This window comes from Numida meleagris, chromosome 1, assembly GCF_002078875.1.
Source record: "Numida meleagris isolate 19003 breed g44 Domestic line chromosome 1, NumMel1.0, whole genome shotgun sequence".
Classification (NCBI taxonomy): Eukaryota; Metazoa; Chordata; class Aves; order Galliformes; family Numididae; genus Numida; species Numida meleagris.
Window position 1 is genome coordinate 92,457,005 of NC_034409.1, and position 16,575 is coordinate 92,473,579.

At 35.8% G+C, this 16,575-nt stretch overlaps 1 long non-coding RNA gene across 2 annotated transcripts in view; it reads left to right on the forward strand.

Annotated features, from left to right (window-relative positions):
- The window catches only part of LOC110401612, a 47,924-nt gene that overhangs the window by 29,425 nt on the left and 1,924 nt on the right, over positions 1-16,575 (forward strand). The window contains exon 3 of one of the 2 annotated variants that reach the window (XR_002440471.1): positions 1,072-1,620. The exons of the other annotated variant lie outside the window; for it this stretch is intronic. This is a non-coding gene — a long non-coding RNA (uncharacterized LOC110401612). Of the gene's footprint in view, positions 1-1,071; positions 1,621-16,575 lie in introns of those variants that run through there. 2 annotated transcript variants of the gene reach the window in all.

The window sequence follows — 16,575 nt, forward strand, 5'->3', positions numbered from 1 at the left end:
AGTAGGAACATACTTTTAGAAGTGGGAATAGTTGCAGTTTCATTCAGATACTGTGAATGTCAGAATATCACTTCATATGAGCGAGACTTCAGAAAAGGAGAATACACAGATCAGTACTACAGCTGAATTAATCATTCCTAAAGCTTCAAAGCTTGAGGCGCATAGGACCTAAGCAGGTAGTCTTGATCTGATCTAGGCTGCAGCAAAACACACCTGGTGCTAATGAATGTGCCACTGGGTATTCATTAGGTGGCATTTTTCTTCTGTAGTAGTATTGATCACCTCCAGTTTATGCTAATATACTGCTGGGAGTGCTATCAATCAGGAAGACAGGAAAGATATGGGTAGAAAAGCTTTAAGGATAGTGTTAGTTTCCAGGTTTTGATCAAGTTCTTCATTTCTTGTAAGAAAGGATTGAGTAATTTATATTTTATTGTTCTTGGTAGTTCTTTAACATTGTTTTGTTTATCCGAAATAAATTACACAATTTCATAAAAAAAGCAAAAACTTACCTAGTACTGTTGCCACATTGTAATATTCTGTCTTGCTTTTGCCCCTGAGTTAGTTTTGCTTAGCTTCAGGGCATGTCAGCTGTTGTATGTAATATAGATTTGTTGGAAAGAGAATATTAGAGGATAAGTCATCTTTACCATCAATTTATAAATATAGATGCTTACTGTACATATGCAGTTTTCTTCTGCAAGTGGTACAGTTAAGTCCTTAGCTCACTCAAAGTCCCATGAACTTGGAAGCGTTACGGGTTTATGATGCTCATGCTGGTCAGTCTGTGGTACCAGAACTTTTGCATTCACAGTTTTTGCAGTAAATGTATAGTGAACTGTTTTGATCACCTGATAAAATTGAGACTGAAAATGCAAGATTTACTAAAGGATTTACAGTCTCTTAAGTCTTCTTAACTCCCCAGAAAAAGTTCAAGGCATTCCTAGTGAGTTATTTCTGGTGAGTTATATATTAACGAGGAAATGCAAATCATTGCCTGTATCTTCTGCTCTGCTCTTATCTACAGATAGAGTATAGCTTACTAAAACAGGAATTTGCTTATGTTAACAGGCAAAAGCAGCTTCCCTTTGAAGATGGCGTCAGCTTCCTGTTCTATGACAGAAAAACTCCCAATAGGCTCCCGGAAGAGCATTCGAATCTATTAACATTATACATATACGTTCATATATATTTTAAAACTTGTATTTAAAGTAGAGGGAAGTTTAACACAATTTCTTGACTTGATTGAAAGATAAATGGAATGTAATTGATATAAAAGTTTTTGTTGGTGTGCTGCTGTTTGTTTTGATTTAGGAAAGGAATGAATCGCACAAAAAGACTTGAGAAAGCTTTTGGTCAATGTATTCTAATATAAGTTCAAAAGCATAGTGCAGTTCTCTGTTCTTTACCTCTTCTTGCCATCTTGGTACTGCTGCGAAGGGCTGTTGATATCTTGAACTGAGTTGCATGGACAAGAAAAGAACAAAATGGATGGGACTTCAAGAGAACGGGAAATCTGGAGAAATCTCTTTTGCAATTTGACATGAAGGAGCATGCTTTTATCTCTCTCCACATATATGAAGTTCAGAAAGGGATTTCTCTTTCTCATAGATGTCAGTGTGTTTTAAATGCTTGAAAAACAAACAAACCCAACCCTAAAAAAAAAATTGAAAAAATCATGATTTAGGGAACAATTCTCATTTTTTGTTATTGGCTTAGAAAGTAGTTGAGCAAGTAAGTTTAAATCAATGGGTATCAAGTATCTGTAAAGAGTTTTTTTATGTATAAAAATTAAATATATAAATTAGTACCGTGGCCTTACATTTGAAACAATCCAAAAGAAGGGATAAACAATTGCTGCATTTGAGGTTGTGTTAATACATAATTTGTGTATTAATTTTTTTGCAATAATGCTTTGTTGGTCTCATGGAATAGTAGAAATGGGATAAATTGTTTTTACAGCATAAATCAATATCAACTATTCAATGGACTTACGAGTACACCAAAAACTTTGTTCTTTGAGTTTATCACTACATGAACAGGGCAATGCATGGCTCATTTATGAGACATCTGCCTTTGAAGACTTGAGAAACAACGTGCTTAGGATGGATGCAATGAAATGGTATGTATTTTGTTGGGACAGAAACTTTTTGGGTTCTGTAATAACTCTGCTTTAAGTACAGCATAAACTTTCAAAGGTATTGCATGCAGTGGGTATGAACATGAAATCGTTCCTATTGTGGATGGTGATTATAAATGGTAGAGTGAGGTTCTGCCTCTTAAAGAGTCTAGTAATAATGGTCTTAGTATCCACAGAGCAAATGTTTTTCTAACTTTTGGACTTATTCCTTAGAGTTCAAAAAGAAAACAGAAGGTGTTGAACTTTATCTAGTTTGTTAGAATTATTCGTTCTTGAATAGAAACACAAGGTAAAGACTTCTGTGTTTTCCTTCCTAAATTACTTTAGAATGCAACTGCAGTTTTCATTAGTGATTTCTTCATGAAGTGACGTTTGTATATCTCTAGTGCTGCTTTAAATTTATCAGTGAGTAACAACAGATTGGTAAGAACTCACTGTGCATAAGTTTGATAATATGCAAAGAGAACAACTTTGACTTCGTACCTTTTTTTTAGCCACAGCCCTATTGTGTTGTCATAGAACATCAGAAATGTACTTGTCTCAGTGGAATTCTGTAGCCAAATCTCAATTTGTAAGACTGTAGGAGGGAAATTTTTATCACTGATCCTGTGAACACTTTCTTGAGTGAAATGTCAGGGTATCCTGAGAAACCAGATGAGAAATTGGAGAACTTCCTCAGTTGCTGAGGACAACTTCCTGTGGGAAATGAAGCCTGCTGGACGTTCATTTGATCAGTGTTAGTACAAAATAAATTTGTTTGAAATGGCTAGGATTTTACTGATTTTTTTTTTCTGTGGGGAGTATGGAATATTGAAGAAGAGGTTTAGAAGATGAGGAAAGAAAGCAAAGAATTCTAATAATTAATCATGCAAATATTTGAGTTGGTTTTGAGTTCAACAAAACAATTACAGAACTTACTCCTTAAGATGGTGTTGGGTGAAAAGTAATAGTTTTATGCATAGGAACCAGAAGTTAAAGAGGAAACAACTATTCTTTGTGTTCTTTTTTTCCCGTTTGTCTTTCTTTTATTTTCTTTCTCCTTTCCACAGGAGCACTTGCTCTTTCAGCTTTGAGTGTGTTTTAACCGGGGATAGATCAGATGTAAGAGCTGTTACTGATGAGAAATTTCTACTGAAATACCTGCATACAAACTGAATTGATTTCTCTCCTCAAAGGGAGAGTTTGGGGTTCTTCTTGCTTTGTTCTTCGACAAAAATCTTTCCAAATCCTCTTGCATGATTAATACGAAGAAAAGTGGGTCAGCTCAATCAGATCAGTAAAGAAACTTCATGATTGTCTTTACTTAAATCCTTGCATTGAGTTTGTTTCTTTTTCAAGTGTATTTCTTTTAATTACCCGGTGGAAACCAAGGTGAATTTGTTCTCATGTTGGTGAAAAGATCTTTCTAAATATGCATTTAGCCAGCAGTTGATGTTTGGAAGTTAGTTATTGAGATACGTGGACCTGCAGCCCGAGGCCATGTGGCTGATCTCAAGTTCATTCTTTTTAGCTATTTTGAGGAAAATTTTTATACAATTTTGTTAGACAGTGCCACAAAGTGTTCATAGAAAATCTTTATCATAATGTCAGTGTACAGTGCCAATTTCACTGCCATTATTTCTGAGGAGAAAAGTGCTGCTTCAGAGTTAGTTACATATCAGTTACCTCTTAAATACATTTGAAGATCTGTGTGCCCCTTTCTCTAATTGAGGGATTGACAGAGCAGACTGCGATTTGAAACCAGGACTGTCAACACCGATATTCAAGAGACTAGAAAAAGGTGTTTATCTTTTAAACAAAACAAAACATTATGGGCAGTAAGAAGCATGTCACCAATTACTTATCTTCCTGTCCATCTACCTTTTGTTGTGTGAATATTTTTCACAGTATGAAAGTCTTATGACCTACTTGGATGATTGCTACAGTTCATCAAATTGATGCTACTTAAGAAGCTTATTTATTTATTTTTAAATAAAAGATGATAGCAGTTTGATAATGAGGACACTGCAGTTTCAGTTGTACAGCAACCACTGTGCAGCACAAAAGAGGTGAGGCAGATATCCAATTATTTTAGCTGTAATGATAATAAATTGTTAGACAATTTAGCAGTCAGGTGGAAATTCAGAATATTTTATAAATGTCATCTTATGAGCTCTGTGAGTTGAACACAGATATTAACCACCAAATACGAAAGGCATAAAATTCTTTAACATGTGAAGAGAAATATTTGGATTTGCTTGTTACACATCCTTACTACCTTAGCTATTTTTGTTGAGGAGGGCCCTTACAAAACAACTTTAAGTGTTATTATGTTAAGATACAAGGGAATGTATTTGTTTATTTCTGTCTGTTGTCTTTTCCCATCTAGGAGTTTCAATTTTGTCAGTGCTTAACAACTCCAAATATAAAGCATCTTATTTTGTCTATACTTAAGGAGTTTTCCTTCTCTCATCTAATTGGAATGTGTTTCTCTTTGTGTTCAAACATTTGTTTCTTCTTCAAAATTGCTGTGAGAAATCTGAATGATGAAATTTCAGGCAGGTGAGTGAAGCGTATGTATAGTCCATTCTGAGTTGAGACAAGATATTGACTTCAGAATAAGCCTGTCAAATTTAAAAGAAAAATTATATGAATGCCAGTTTCCCCATTCAATGTTGTAGTGAGTAAAACAATAGAATAGAATCATAGAATCACACAGATTGGAAAAGACCTCCAAGATCTTCCAGTCCAATCATCCACTTTCCTCCAACATTTCCCACTAAACCATGTTCCTTAGTACCACATCTAAATGTTTCCTGAACACCTCCAGGGACTCAACCGTCTCCCTTGTCAGCCCATTCCAGCACCTGAGCGCTCTTTCAGAGAAGTTTTTCCTGATGTCCAGCCTGAATCTCTCCTGGCACAACTTGAGGCCGTTCCCTCTAGTCCTGTTGCTAGTTACGTGGGAGAAGAGGCTCACCCCCACCTTGCCACAACCTCCTTTCAGGTAGATGTAGACAACGATAAGGTCTCCCCTGAGCTTTCTCTTCTCCAGACTAAATAATCCCAATTCCCTCAGCCGCTCCTCATAAGGCTTGTGCTCCAAGACCCCTCATCAGCTTCATTGTTCTTCTCTGAGCATGCTCTAGGACCTCGATGTCTTTCTTGTAGTGAGGGGCCCAAAACTAAACATAGCACTCAAGATGTGGCCTTAATGCGGAGTACAGAAATAAATGAATATAAATCACTTTTTGCCAATTAAAGATGATAAAATACATACTCATTTAGACATGCAGCCCATGTGCATGTGACTCAGAAAATTTTTGATGTTGGAAGGGACCTTTGGAGAGGTCATCTGGCCCAACTCCCTTTCTCAAGCAGGGACAATTTAACAGATGACAGGCTGCTCAGGACTATGTCCAAATAACTTTACCATATTTTCAAGGGTATAAATATTAAAAAAAAAACATTGCAGCCTATCTGAACAACTTGCACCAGGGCTTAGTCACCCTCACCATGAATGTGAATTTCTAATGTCTGGATAGCACTAGTTGTGTTCTAGTTTCTTGGCTGTCACTATGTGCCACTGGAAAGAATTTGACTATTTGCACCTTCCCTTCAGGTATTTATAGACATTGACAAGGTCAGCCTCCTTTTTTCCAGGCTAACAGGTGTCAACCCTCTTTGCCTCTCCTCACAGGAGAGAGAGTCCAATCCTTTCATCATCTTCATGAGCCTTCACTGGACTCTCTCCAGTATGTCCATGTCTCTCTTGTACTGGGGAGCCCAGAACTGGACTCAACTCCAGGTGTCTTCAACAGTGCTCAGAATGGAAGGACTGCATCCCTCTACCTGCCAGCGGTGCCTTGGTTATTGCAACCTAGGAGCCGCCTTTGTGGCTAGGACACATTGTTGGCTTTTGTTTCAACTTGAGGGTCTACAAAAACCCACAATCCCTTTTCTGCAAAGCTGGACAGTCATGGAATTTTTCATTTCCATTTGTAAAGCTTCATGAGGTTCTTTCCATCCCATTTCTCCAGGCTGCCAAGGTCCCTGTTTTATAAAATGCTAAGAATTACCAGTGTCATTCAGTATTTTTCCTTCATCTCTTTGATTTGCTTTGGAATGTCAGATCATTATTATCTTTCATTTTGAATGTGTTTGGGGTCTAGTACTGAATTTCTGTACTGAGTAGTATCTCAAAGTACAGCTGCAATGAAATAAATAATCAACAGTAATTCAGTTTGGATAACTATGTATTTTTTAAATTATTTTATTTCTTGATGTGTTTTGGGTTTCTTTGTTTTTTTGGTTTTTTTTTTTTCAAACTATTTGAATAGTTCTTAAACTTTGGAATTTCTCAAAATGCAAGTTGTATGGAAACTGATAGTTTTCCCATTTCTACTTCAGTTTTTCCTGGCTTATTTATTCTAAAAGGTGAAAGTGGTACAACTAGGTCCAACTAGAGACAAAATCCTTCTATTTATTTAAATCCCATCTTTACATGTTCCACAGAAAATAAAGCGGAAGCACTTAAGTCAATGTATGATTTAGTAATTGTTTTATAGTCTGGAAAATAGTGGCATCATACAATTTCAAAGCACTTTTAGTATTAAATATGGAAAGGAAACAGAAGGTGGCAAGTATTGATATAGTGCATTCTGGACAACATTGAGGTTGTATCCTGTTAGTTCTAATATATTTCCACTACAAGGAAAAAAAGATGGGCAGACAGGAATAGTGTTATGCAAAATAGGCTTACCATAAAGCAGTTTTCTTAACAACGTATATAAAAATGTAAGCATTAATGTTCCTCTTCTCTCCATTCAATTTTACTTCAAACTAAGAATATTGTCAAGAAAGTTGCTTTTCTCAATAAATGCTATTTTATGTCTTTTTCAATTGCATTATTGACAAAATTTGAGTAATTTTTAAGTACTTACGCACCCATAGACAGAACTTGGCTTTCTCCTGGAGTACTTTCTATTCAGTATTTTGATTCATATAATCATTGTACAAGCATACAACAGTCCTTGACTATTGGACAGTAAATCTCTCAGTAAATTCGTACAATAAATCTTTTATGGTTTAAGGCATTTTTAAGCTCCGGTGACTCATTAATGATGGATTCTTTTTCTTAAATGGAATATTTTAATGGCCTTTTAATATATGTATAAACAAAAATTAATATTACATACTGCAAAGATGTGAAATCTTATTTGGAACAAAGTCTAAAGGGATTGTTCATCACAAGGAAAAACTGGAAAAAATATTGTTGCTATTAACAGAAAAGTGTCTGCACTGTGTGCAGTATTTCTTCTGCATGTTAAATTTACCCATTTATGTTATTTTTAAGTGTTTCATAGCCATAATATTAAAATGACCCTATTTTTTTCCTCATGTATATTATCAAATATGTGTTAGGAATACTTGTTCATGGAAAAGTTAAGACAAAAGAAATACTGTTCCTAGAAATTTCTTTATGTTACTTTTACATTTTATTTTATCTTGACAACTTCTGTCACATAATTCACCTTTCTGTTGTTAAGAAATAAGTTCTTAGTGCAGATTCAAAAATAATTCAGAAAAGGAATTTTGAAGCTTGTTAGTCTGAAACGTTTCTATGAGAGTGACACTTGTGCACAAAACGCATAGGTCAATGCACCTGATATTGCACAGGTATGAAACAGCATGTAATATCTAGCACTCTGCAGGGAAGTTGAAAATTGGCAAGGGATCTCAATGCTAAATTTAGACCTAAAAAATTCAGGCAAACCAGGGCAGCTGAAGTTGTTAAGCATTAATCAGGTGTCTCCATAGTGACAGGTCAGTACTGTAGGTGTTAATTCATGGGGAAAAATTAGGTGTGGCTTAATGAAAGGAGGAAATGGTTAATGCAAGATAGTTTATGATGCAAAGGAATTTTTTTCTATTTAATGAATAAAAAATCCAAGGAACATTGGAATATATAAGTGAATTATAGTATTTTAGTTATTTGCTTATATCATGGAAGAACTCTAAACCTGGCACTGGCACTGGTTACATGATATATTTATGAGAAAATTTGCTCGTCTGGATTACTCAGAGACAGGAAAAAAAAATCCATCTACTTCTCCAGCTTTACTGAAGGTGCCTGATTCTAGTCCAATTACAACTTCATTTTGAGGCTCTCTTTCACTCAAGCCTAACATTATTTTCTGATTTAGACTCCCACACCCCTCACCACACCAAAACCTCCTGGTGTGTATTTCTACATTGCTCTAAGCTGCCCAATTCCCGTCCCACTCCAATGATACTCGTATTGAGGTATAAGTATCATTTGGAAAGGAATGCCAGTGTTGCGGTTTTGTGGAATAGTTTTCATATATGAGACATTCTGACATTGTCTAACATGTTGCCTGTGCAAACCTTTTGATAACTGCATTTATTGTATTTATGCCCACTGGACCCCAGAGTAAGGTTTGTAGGAATGCTATAAAAAGTCAGATCCCTGTCATTACCATTTCAGAACCATCTACTAATCTGTTTCATGTATGGACAGGGAGATTTAATGTAGGGAAAAAATAAAAATAAAAATCAAACAAAAAACAAACATTGAAACAAAACTGTGATCGTAGAAAAATGTGTATTTTAAAGTACACAAAAGTGGTAGAAATTCACCCTGCTCTCTGACTGCATATACCTTAAATATGGGTTTTCTCAAACTGTCTGCACTCTTACGTGGTATAGCCCCATGTCCTTAGCTTGTTTTCACCAGTGAGTTTTTCTATCAAACTGAAACCTATTTACAGTCCATAAATTACAGTAGAAGGGCTAGTGTATAATCTTCATACAAACTTTATTTCTGGTCCCAGTGGGGATATATACAACAAGAAGAAAACACAGCTGTTAAATGTTTTTATGCAAGACATGATTATGCCAGCTTAAATTTTTCTCTCAAGCAAAAAAACACTTGAAGGTCATTTACTGACCAAAAAGTGTATGAATTTAAGTACAATCCTTAATGTGTAATTTTTCCTTTCAGGCTGAGTTGAGTTCTAAGCCATTTGCTCTCTCTGCTGTGTAACACAGAATGTAGTTAAAGTATGCTACAAATATGTATATTAATCCAAAATATGTATGTGTTGTCTGGACTTGTTCATAGTGCTAGGTCAAATGTTTCAAGTAGTTTGTATAGCATTTGCATGTAAAGTCCTACAACAAGAACCTTCAGGTTTCAAAGTCAAACATAAAAGGTAGAAAAAGGTCACAGACGAAGTAGCCCTGCAGTTTTCTTGTGGTCTCCCTCTTGTGTCTGCTTTGATGTGGTCAATAATTACATAATAATTTACCAGAAGTCTTTCTATGAAACCTCGGCATTCATCACTGTACAGGGGAGAAAGCACTTGCTAAATGGGAAACTGCTAAATGATTCTTCATTATGTTCATCATTAAGTAATGGTTATATGCTGAACTTCTTGCACATGATCAAAATACAGCACTTTATACAGAATTATTAATTTCTGTCATGGGGTTTCTGTGGCCTTTATGACCATAATCTGAATGATGATGAAATTGGCTTAAGAATAGCTTTTTAGATAAAGTTACAGTTTTACCTTCATCTTGCAGTGTAGTGAGCTTGAGCTCATGATGTTATGAGATGTTATGGCCAAAAAAAAAAGACAACTGTTATTTTACTTTGTAATTTCAGGTGTCAAACTTTTTTTTTAAGTGTAATTTCCTACTTTTCTTAATTTCCATAATGATTAAGACAGGTGCTGGAGAGAAAAGAAACTGTCTTGCCAGAGAGCATTTTCTGGGTGCCATCCATCTTGAGCTCTGAATGAAATGGATAATCTGCTAGAATTAGGATGTAATTAAGTAATTAAAGGGTCTGTTATGGTGTGTATTTAAAAAGGATTTAAATTTCAGCAGCATGATCTACAGTAGATACTGATATTTCCTAATTCTACATCAATTTACCTTGAATCTTGCTTTCTGTAGGAGACTGTAGTCCCTGAGGTGGCGGAGTATATGTTGTTTTATAAATGAGGATATCAAGTGCCAGTACCTATTTGCTAAATGGTCCCAGGTGTTTGCTGGGTGTCAAGGGAAGGCTGTCTCCAATGACTTGTAGTTTCTCACTTTACACCTTTTCTGTTTTCTCCTCACATGCCACCTTAGCCTCCCCTAAATCTGCAATTGGTCTTTGCCTCACTTTCTTTTCCTTTTGTGTCCTTTGAACTGTATTCCAGAAACATGTAGGTTCATCTTGTACAGCAATAGCAATGAGAACAGACAAGACAGACAGTTTTCCTACAGCCCCAGAAGCAAAGGTGCTCATGTTAGAAATAGTTGTGATAATAATTTCTACTTATGTCCAGTACTGTGCCTTCTGAAAACAGAAGACTCTCATCACATTACTGTACAGCTCTAAAGCATTGTGTTGTGTATTTGTGACTTTGAACAAACTTGAAGGGATGTGAACAGCATCCTTGTACCACTTTTAAAGTACTTGTTACAAGAAAAGATGGCCCTGAGAAAACATTTTCTACCACCTTGTGAAATAAAGACAATCATCTAAGAACAAAAAAAAAGTTTGTAACAACAGCCATATTATATTTTGTCATTACAAGGTATGTGTTGTCAGTTGTCTTCTTTCTTATGGTATGTGATCAGCTACTAAGTGAAGGATATTAGAACAAGGAAGGAAGTGATCAGTAAGTTCCTAACATCCCCTCCCTAATTCTAGCAATTCTGTAGATATGTTTAGGTATAGACTTAGGGATGATGTTAAGATTGTGAAAGCTCTTGGGAGAATTTTTCACAAGTTTACCAAATGCATATTTTTTTCCCATCCCATGACACTCAGTTAACAAATAAATGGAAAATTCATAGCAAATGATTTGTTCTGAAAGTATTTACCATGAACAGAACTTGTTTCACCTGTAAATGAAAAGCAATGCTAATAATACTAATAAGCTTGCACTGTTTTACAGCTGTTTTTATTCACAGGGCACCATAATAAGCTTACTATTTTCTGTATTTATCTGAAATTAAGTTTTCTAAACATTATAAACAATTGACGTTATTACGTATATGCTGGAAAAAAATCTTATTTTGTAAATGTTTTAGTAAGTACATAGGTAAATGAAAAAGTATTTAAACAGTCTTCAGTAAAGCAGGTATTATGGTCACACAGACCTGATAGAGTGTTTTCATCTTTGGTGGAATTCAGCTCTGTCTTCATATTATTTTTATTTACACTGAAAAAGAAAAATAAAAAATCCCCTCCAAGATACCCACAAGATTGTTCCTGGGCTAGCAAAGAGGGAGATGACAGACATCAGGATTTTTTTTTTTTTTTACACAAAAAATATTGTGTACTGGAAAGGATGTGATAACTGTCTTTGATTGCAGTTAATGGCTTTTTCTTTCACAGTTAAGTTGCTTGCTTTTCATCCTGAGTATTGTTAGAAGTTCTGGTGGCCATAATGTACAAAAGTGTGCATTACATAAGTGTGTGTGTAATGTGCATTACAGTGGGATTTTGTAAGGAACATTCATGTTAAATCCATGTTTTTCTTACATGCACAAATATGAATGCTACAGTTTAAATAAGTGAAAATCACCTACTGAAATACTTTTAAACACTTAAGATTGAGTCACTGTCTTTGGTTGACTGTACACTCCTTCCTCTCTGGTAGAAGTTGGAGTGGGAATTTGAATGAACATACTTATTCCACTTATTTTATTTTCGAGATTACATATGCATATTCTGTTCAAGTTCTAGCATCGGAAGAAAGATTGAGATCTCTAGTATTTATTTTACTTGGGAATGGTTATGGTGGGTGTTGATGTTTGTTTGTTTGATGTTGAAGATGAAGAAAATTGTGTGGCCTCATGGAGAGGCCATAGCTCTTGTTCCAGGACGCATATGCTTTGTTCCTACCTTAGTCCAGTATGTTCAAACGTTGGCATCTCTGGAGACATGCTCTTTGCATGAGGAGTCACTGGAGGAAAAAGACAAAATGCTGAAGCAGGAAGTATATTGAGGAGTAAGTGATGTCTAATGTTACCAGACCTGAACTGATAACTTCTCTTCAAGTCTTTATATATTTGAATGAATCTGTATAAATGTTAGTTTGTTAATTATGAAACATGCTTTCTTTCTCAAATCTACTTGTCTCATTCTCTTTGAAATTTTGTTGATAAGTGATGAAATCTATTATGAGGTGGCATGTACTTTAAAATATCTGTATGAGGGAAAATGTTATACCTTTCTGGAAGTAGAGGGAAGGAATTTGTTACAGTGACGGCACTCTATTGGAAGACTTTGATGTATGTCATAGAAAACGTCTCGAGACATAATTTCTTTCTGTGATTAGTTTTATTAGCTCCTTCTCCACTCACCTGTTTTGTGTTAGTATTGGCCATAATATATGAATATCTGTTTTCTTCGATTGCAATAAGCCTTGGAGTTAACAGAAAATGGAAAAAAAAATCTTGATTGTCTTTCAAGAGTGGATTCAAAGTCTATTGCACTTGGGTATTTCAATGGACGATGAGAATTCATATATTGCATTAATGCATATTTTTGACCATAGGAAAGTATTTAGCCCAAACAGTGAAAATAATTTGAAACAGAATTGAGAAAACCTCTAAAAGTCATTCAGAATATTTCAGTTGATACTGAAAACAAATATTTCTGATGTGAAGATGAAAAATCATTTTGGGGCTGTCCTAGCACTTTCCCAAAGGCAATAAATATCCACTTAATATAAATATCCAGTTAATATAAGTTTTAAAAGAAGGAAAAATATTTTTTCCATTATTTAAATCCTTTTCTCAGGATAAGAAATATTCTTAGCCTGCAAAAGCTTTACACGGCAATGTGCAGAGATTGGAAGCAAGTTCTCACTCAGAGAACTTGCTTGAGTGGCAGCTCCCAGGCGATGCTGAATGGTGACCTGCCTGCATGTCAACAGTACAGTTCAGGGTGAGCTCACTGCCTTAGCTGGCATCCGGCCACTGCCAGTGCAGCACAGGCAAGTCACGGATTGGTGGGAAGTGATGAGGTGCAGCTCTGACATGGACTTTTGGAGGTTGTCTGAGGTTAGCTGGACTGGAAGGAGGGCTCAGGCTACCAGAGAAGCCTCGTGAGAAGCACATGCATCTTCTGCCTCCTCCCAGCTGGTATGTGGTGGTTTGCTGTGCAGTGGTCTGACGGCAGCATTGTACCAGCTGAGCCAAGGCTAGGGCCAGTGTGGGCCTTGAGCGTGCTCAGACGCACAGCCCACTGCTGAGCTACATGCTTATTTGCATACTAGCACTGTACTCCGAGTTTACAACAGTGTGCTCTCCTCCCTGTCGCCTTACAGAAACTAAGCAGAATAAATATATATATTTTAAGCATCTGTTCTGATTTCCTACTGGAGTCTCCTGAGATGGTATGAATTGGGATTTGTGTATGTGCTTTCTAAACTGCGCCTTAAAACTCTGAGACTCAGGTTTTGTTACTTGCAGAGGGGTTTACTTTTTTAGCTTGATTAGTCTCTGGGATTTCTGGATAGCTGTTTAATTGTATAGGCCTCGGGAAATCTTGTTCAAAAAGAAAAAGTACTGCTAGGGAAGAAGAGTATTGAGAATATCCTGAGGAAAGCAGATAGGAGAAATGGGGGAAATAATGGGAAATGTGAAAATGAAAGAAAAAAAAGCTTGTGAGGAGAGAAGGGAGAAGGAAAGATTCAGGCTATTCAGAAAACAAACTTTACTGTACTTAGTTCATGTAGTTGGAATAGAAGAGCTCAGTGTAGCAATTTTAAGAAGACTCAAAATGTCTTCCACTGTAAGTTTACAATGATCTGCTTTACAATTCCACTGTAAACTTACAAATGAGCTTGAAAAAACACTAGCAAAGCTGTGTCTAGGTGTCTTTAGAATGGCTTAACAAGATAAGGTGAATATAGAACAGTAATGCCGCCTTCTATGTTTGAGGAAGCTGAGGGAATCTTATGTCCTACCACTTAAAATTTAATTCATTTTTTAATTATTTAATTAAAACTTTGTTTTTAAGACAAAATGGGCAATAGGATACTTGACTTGCTTGCATTCAGAAAGAAAGAGTAAGACAGGTTTTTTGATTGTTCTCCCTCATGTCCCCTGCCCAGTTGTAGCAGTGTCTTCTGAGGTGCTTCTGGACCAGCACCCTCTCTGCTATTTTAATTTCTATCACACTTCACTTCACTTTTTTTTTTTTTTTTTTTGCCACCAGAACAGTTCTGTACATGAAATGTTCTTCTTTTTACACATTTGAGCAGAACTTTTATTTTTATTTCGTTTTCCAGGGCAGTGATTACATGATTGCCATTATTTACAGTTTGCATACCCTGAATATTAGCATTGTGGATGAACCTAATTTCCTCATTCCTTGCTGTACATTAGTCTGCAAGCGGATGTGCTTAATTGTGTTTTTATCTAAGCTAATAGAGGCTGTGCCAGGTTGTTGTACATGGAAAGGAAGGATGCTTAGTATTGGTTTCGTCCCCAGCAGGGGTCTCTGAAGACCCAGTTGCCAGGATACCTGCTCTAGTGATACCTTGATAGGCACTGATGAGGTCTGGCTGTTGGCCTCCCACATCCCCCATTGAACACAGGTGCCAGAGATGTCCTGTGCTGCTTCTACCATCTGTGTGTTAGGAGAGAGGGTGGCTTGTTTTAACTTTTTTTTATTTATTCCTTTTCCCTCCTTCCTCTGATACTCTTTCAAATCTGTGATTTCTTGTCACTATTCTGGCCTCTTATTAATGCTGTTTTAGCACTGATTCATTTGTTTCTTTAGTACTTCAATATATGGTGATGTATCAAAATAGCACACATTATATAAAAACCTCTTAAAGGGAAACTGTCTCACTCTATATTTGAATTTTATTTGATATGCCAAACACATTTTTAAAAGTGCATGAATCTGAGTGAATTCTTCCCCCTTGACCAAGTCTAGTTTCCTCCTGAAATGTAAATACTGTATACAGGAGCTATCCACAGATTCTTTTGACAGCTTGAACACATTTCCAGATGGTGTGTAATCACCATTCCTTTTCAAATCTGTTTTTATAATGGTGATAATTAAGGATTATTTTCTAGGACTGAATAATCTGTACACTCAAATTGAAAATGGTCAAGAAAATAGCTGGCAATGAAAGGCTGAGCTAGAATTTGTTTCAGTGTGATAGGATCATGATTATACCCTAATTTATATGAACTGATATTGTGCTAATTAGTTGCTTGTAGAAACAAAATAGCTCAACTTTAGATGCTTTCTATGACACATGAAATGGGCAGACGGAATACTGGTTTGGTAGATTCTTGATCAAATCAACCTCACTACCTGTGAAGTGCTATGTAGAACAAAAAAAACTGTGTATACTCCTTGATGTTATACAGAATCAAAGAATGACAGAATTTTAGGGGTTTGGAAGGAACCTCTGAAGATCTAGTCCAGCCCTCTGCTAAAGAAGGTTTCCTAGAGTAGGTTACATCCAAAAGTATTTAAAATATCCAAGATAGATTCTTCTGAAAATTTGAGTACTTGAATATAGGCTCAAGCCGTATGTGAGATAAATTACTTTTTTAATGCTTTTTAAGTATTTATGCCAAACTTCATATTTATTCAGTCATAGTTATTAGTTGTAGTGCTGTAATTAGCCATTGTATTTAATTGCGCACTGTTATTTCCATGTACTTAACTAATTAAAGTAGTTAACTTCTATGCATATAAGTATAATGAGAAAATACTGTGCTCTGGGATGACTGTCTGCTCTTCTCTAAAATCATTGCCTTTTCTGGTTTCCAGTGGCAAGTCTTGTGTGCAGTAATTTATATTCCATTTGAGGAGGAGTAAACTTCACTAAGTTAAAATGTACTAGATAGTACTGGGGTTTGAGGGAGAAACAAAGAAAACAGTTTGGAAACATCTCATTTTTATGTGAGTTCTAGGTAGTTGAATCATTACAATGGAACTTTTAATTCAAGAACAGATAATTTTAACAGGTAGGCATCTGTCTGTTGGTATATTCTCAGTGAACTTTTAGTCATTGTGGTTTTCAATTGTAGCTTGATTTCTTCTGTTTTTGCTTAAATTTATGAAATCACATTGGTGAAAACTTTCAATGTATTTAGCTTAAGAATTATCTACTTAAAATTGAGTGGTTACTTTATAATATATGGTGTTGTCTCTGTTATCTGACTGAACAAAAATACAGGTAATATTCACACACATAGCGTCCTGGTCAAACTGTAACTGCTTCCGCTGTGTTCAAATTACCTAATAAACCTAGGGAAGTGCCAGTAAAATTCAGTCATGCAAAACCAAACATGATCAAAATGTAACTAGAAAATACATTAAGAAACTGAAGGAAAAATTAGTGGATCTGCTATTTATTTTGTACTGAGATGCTTAATTAGGAAATATATGCATT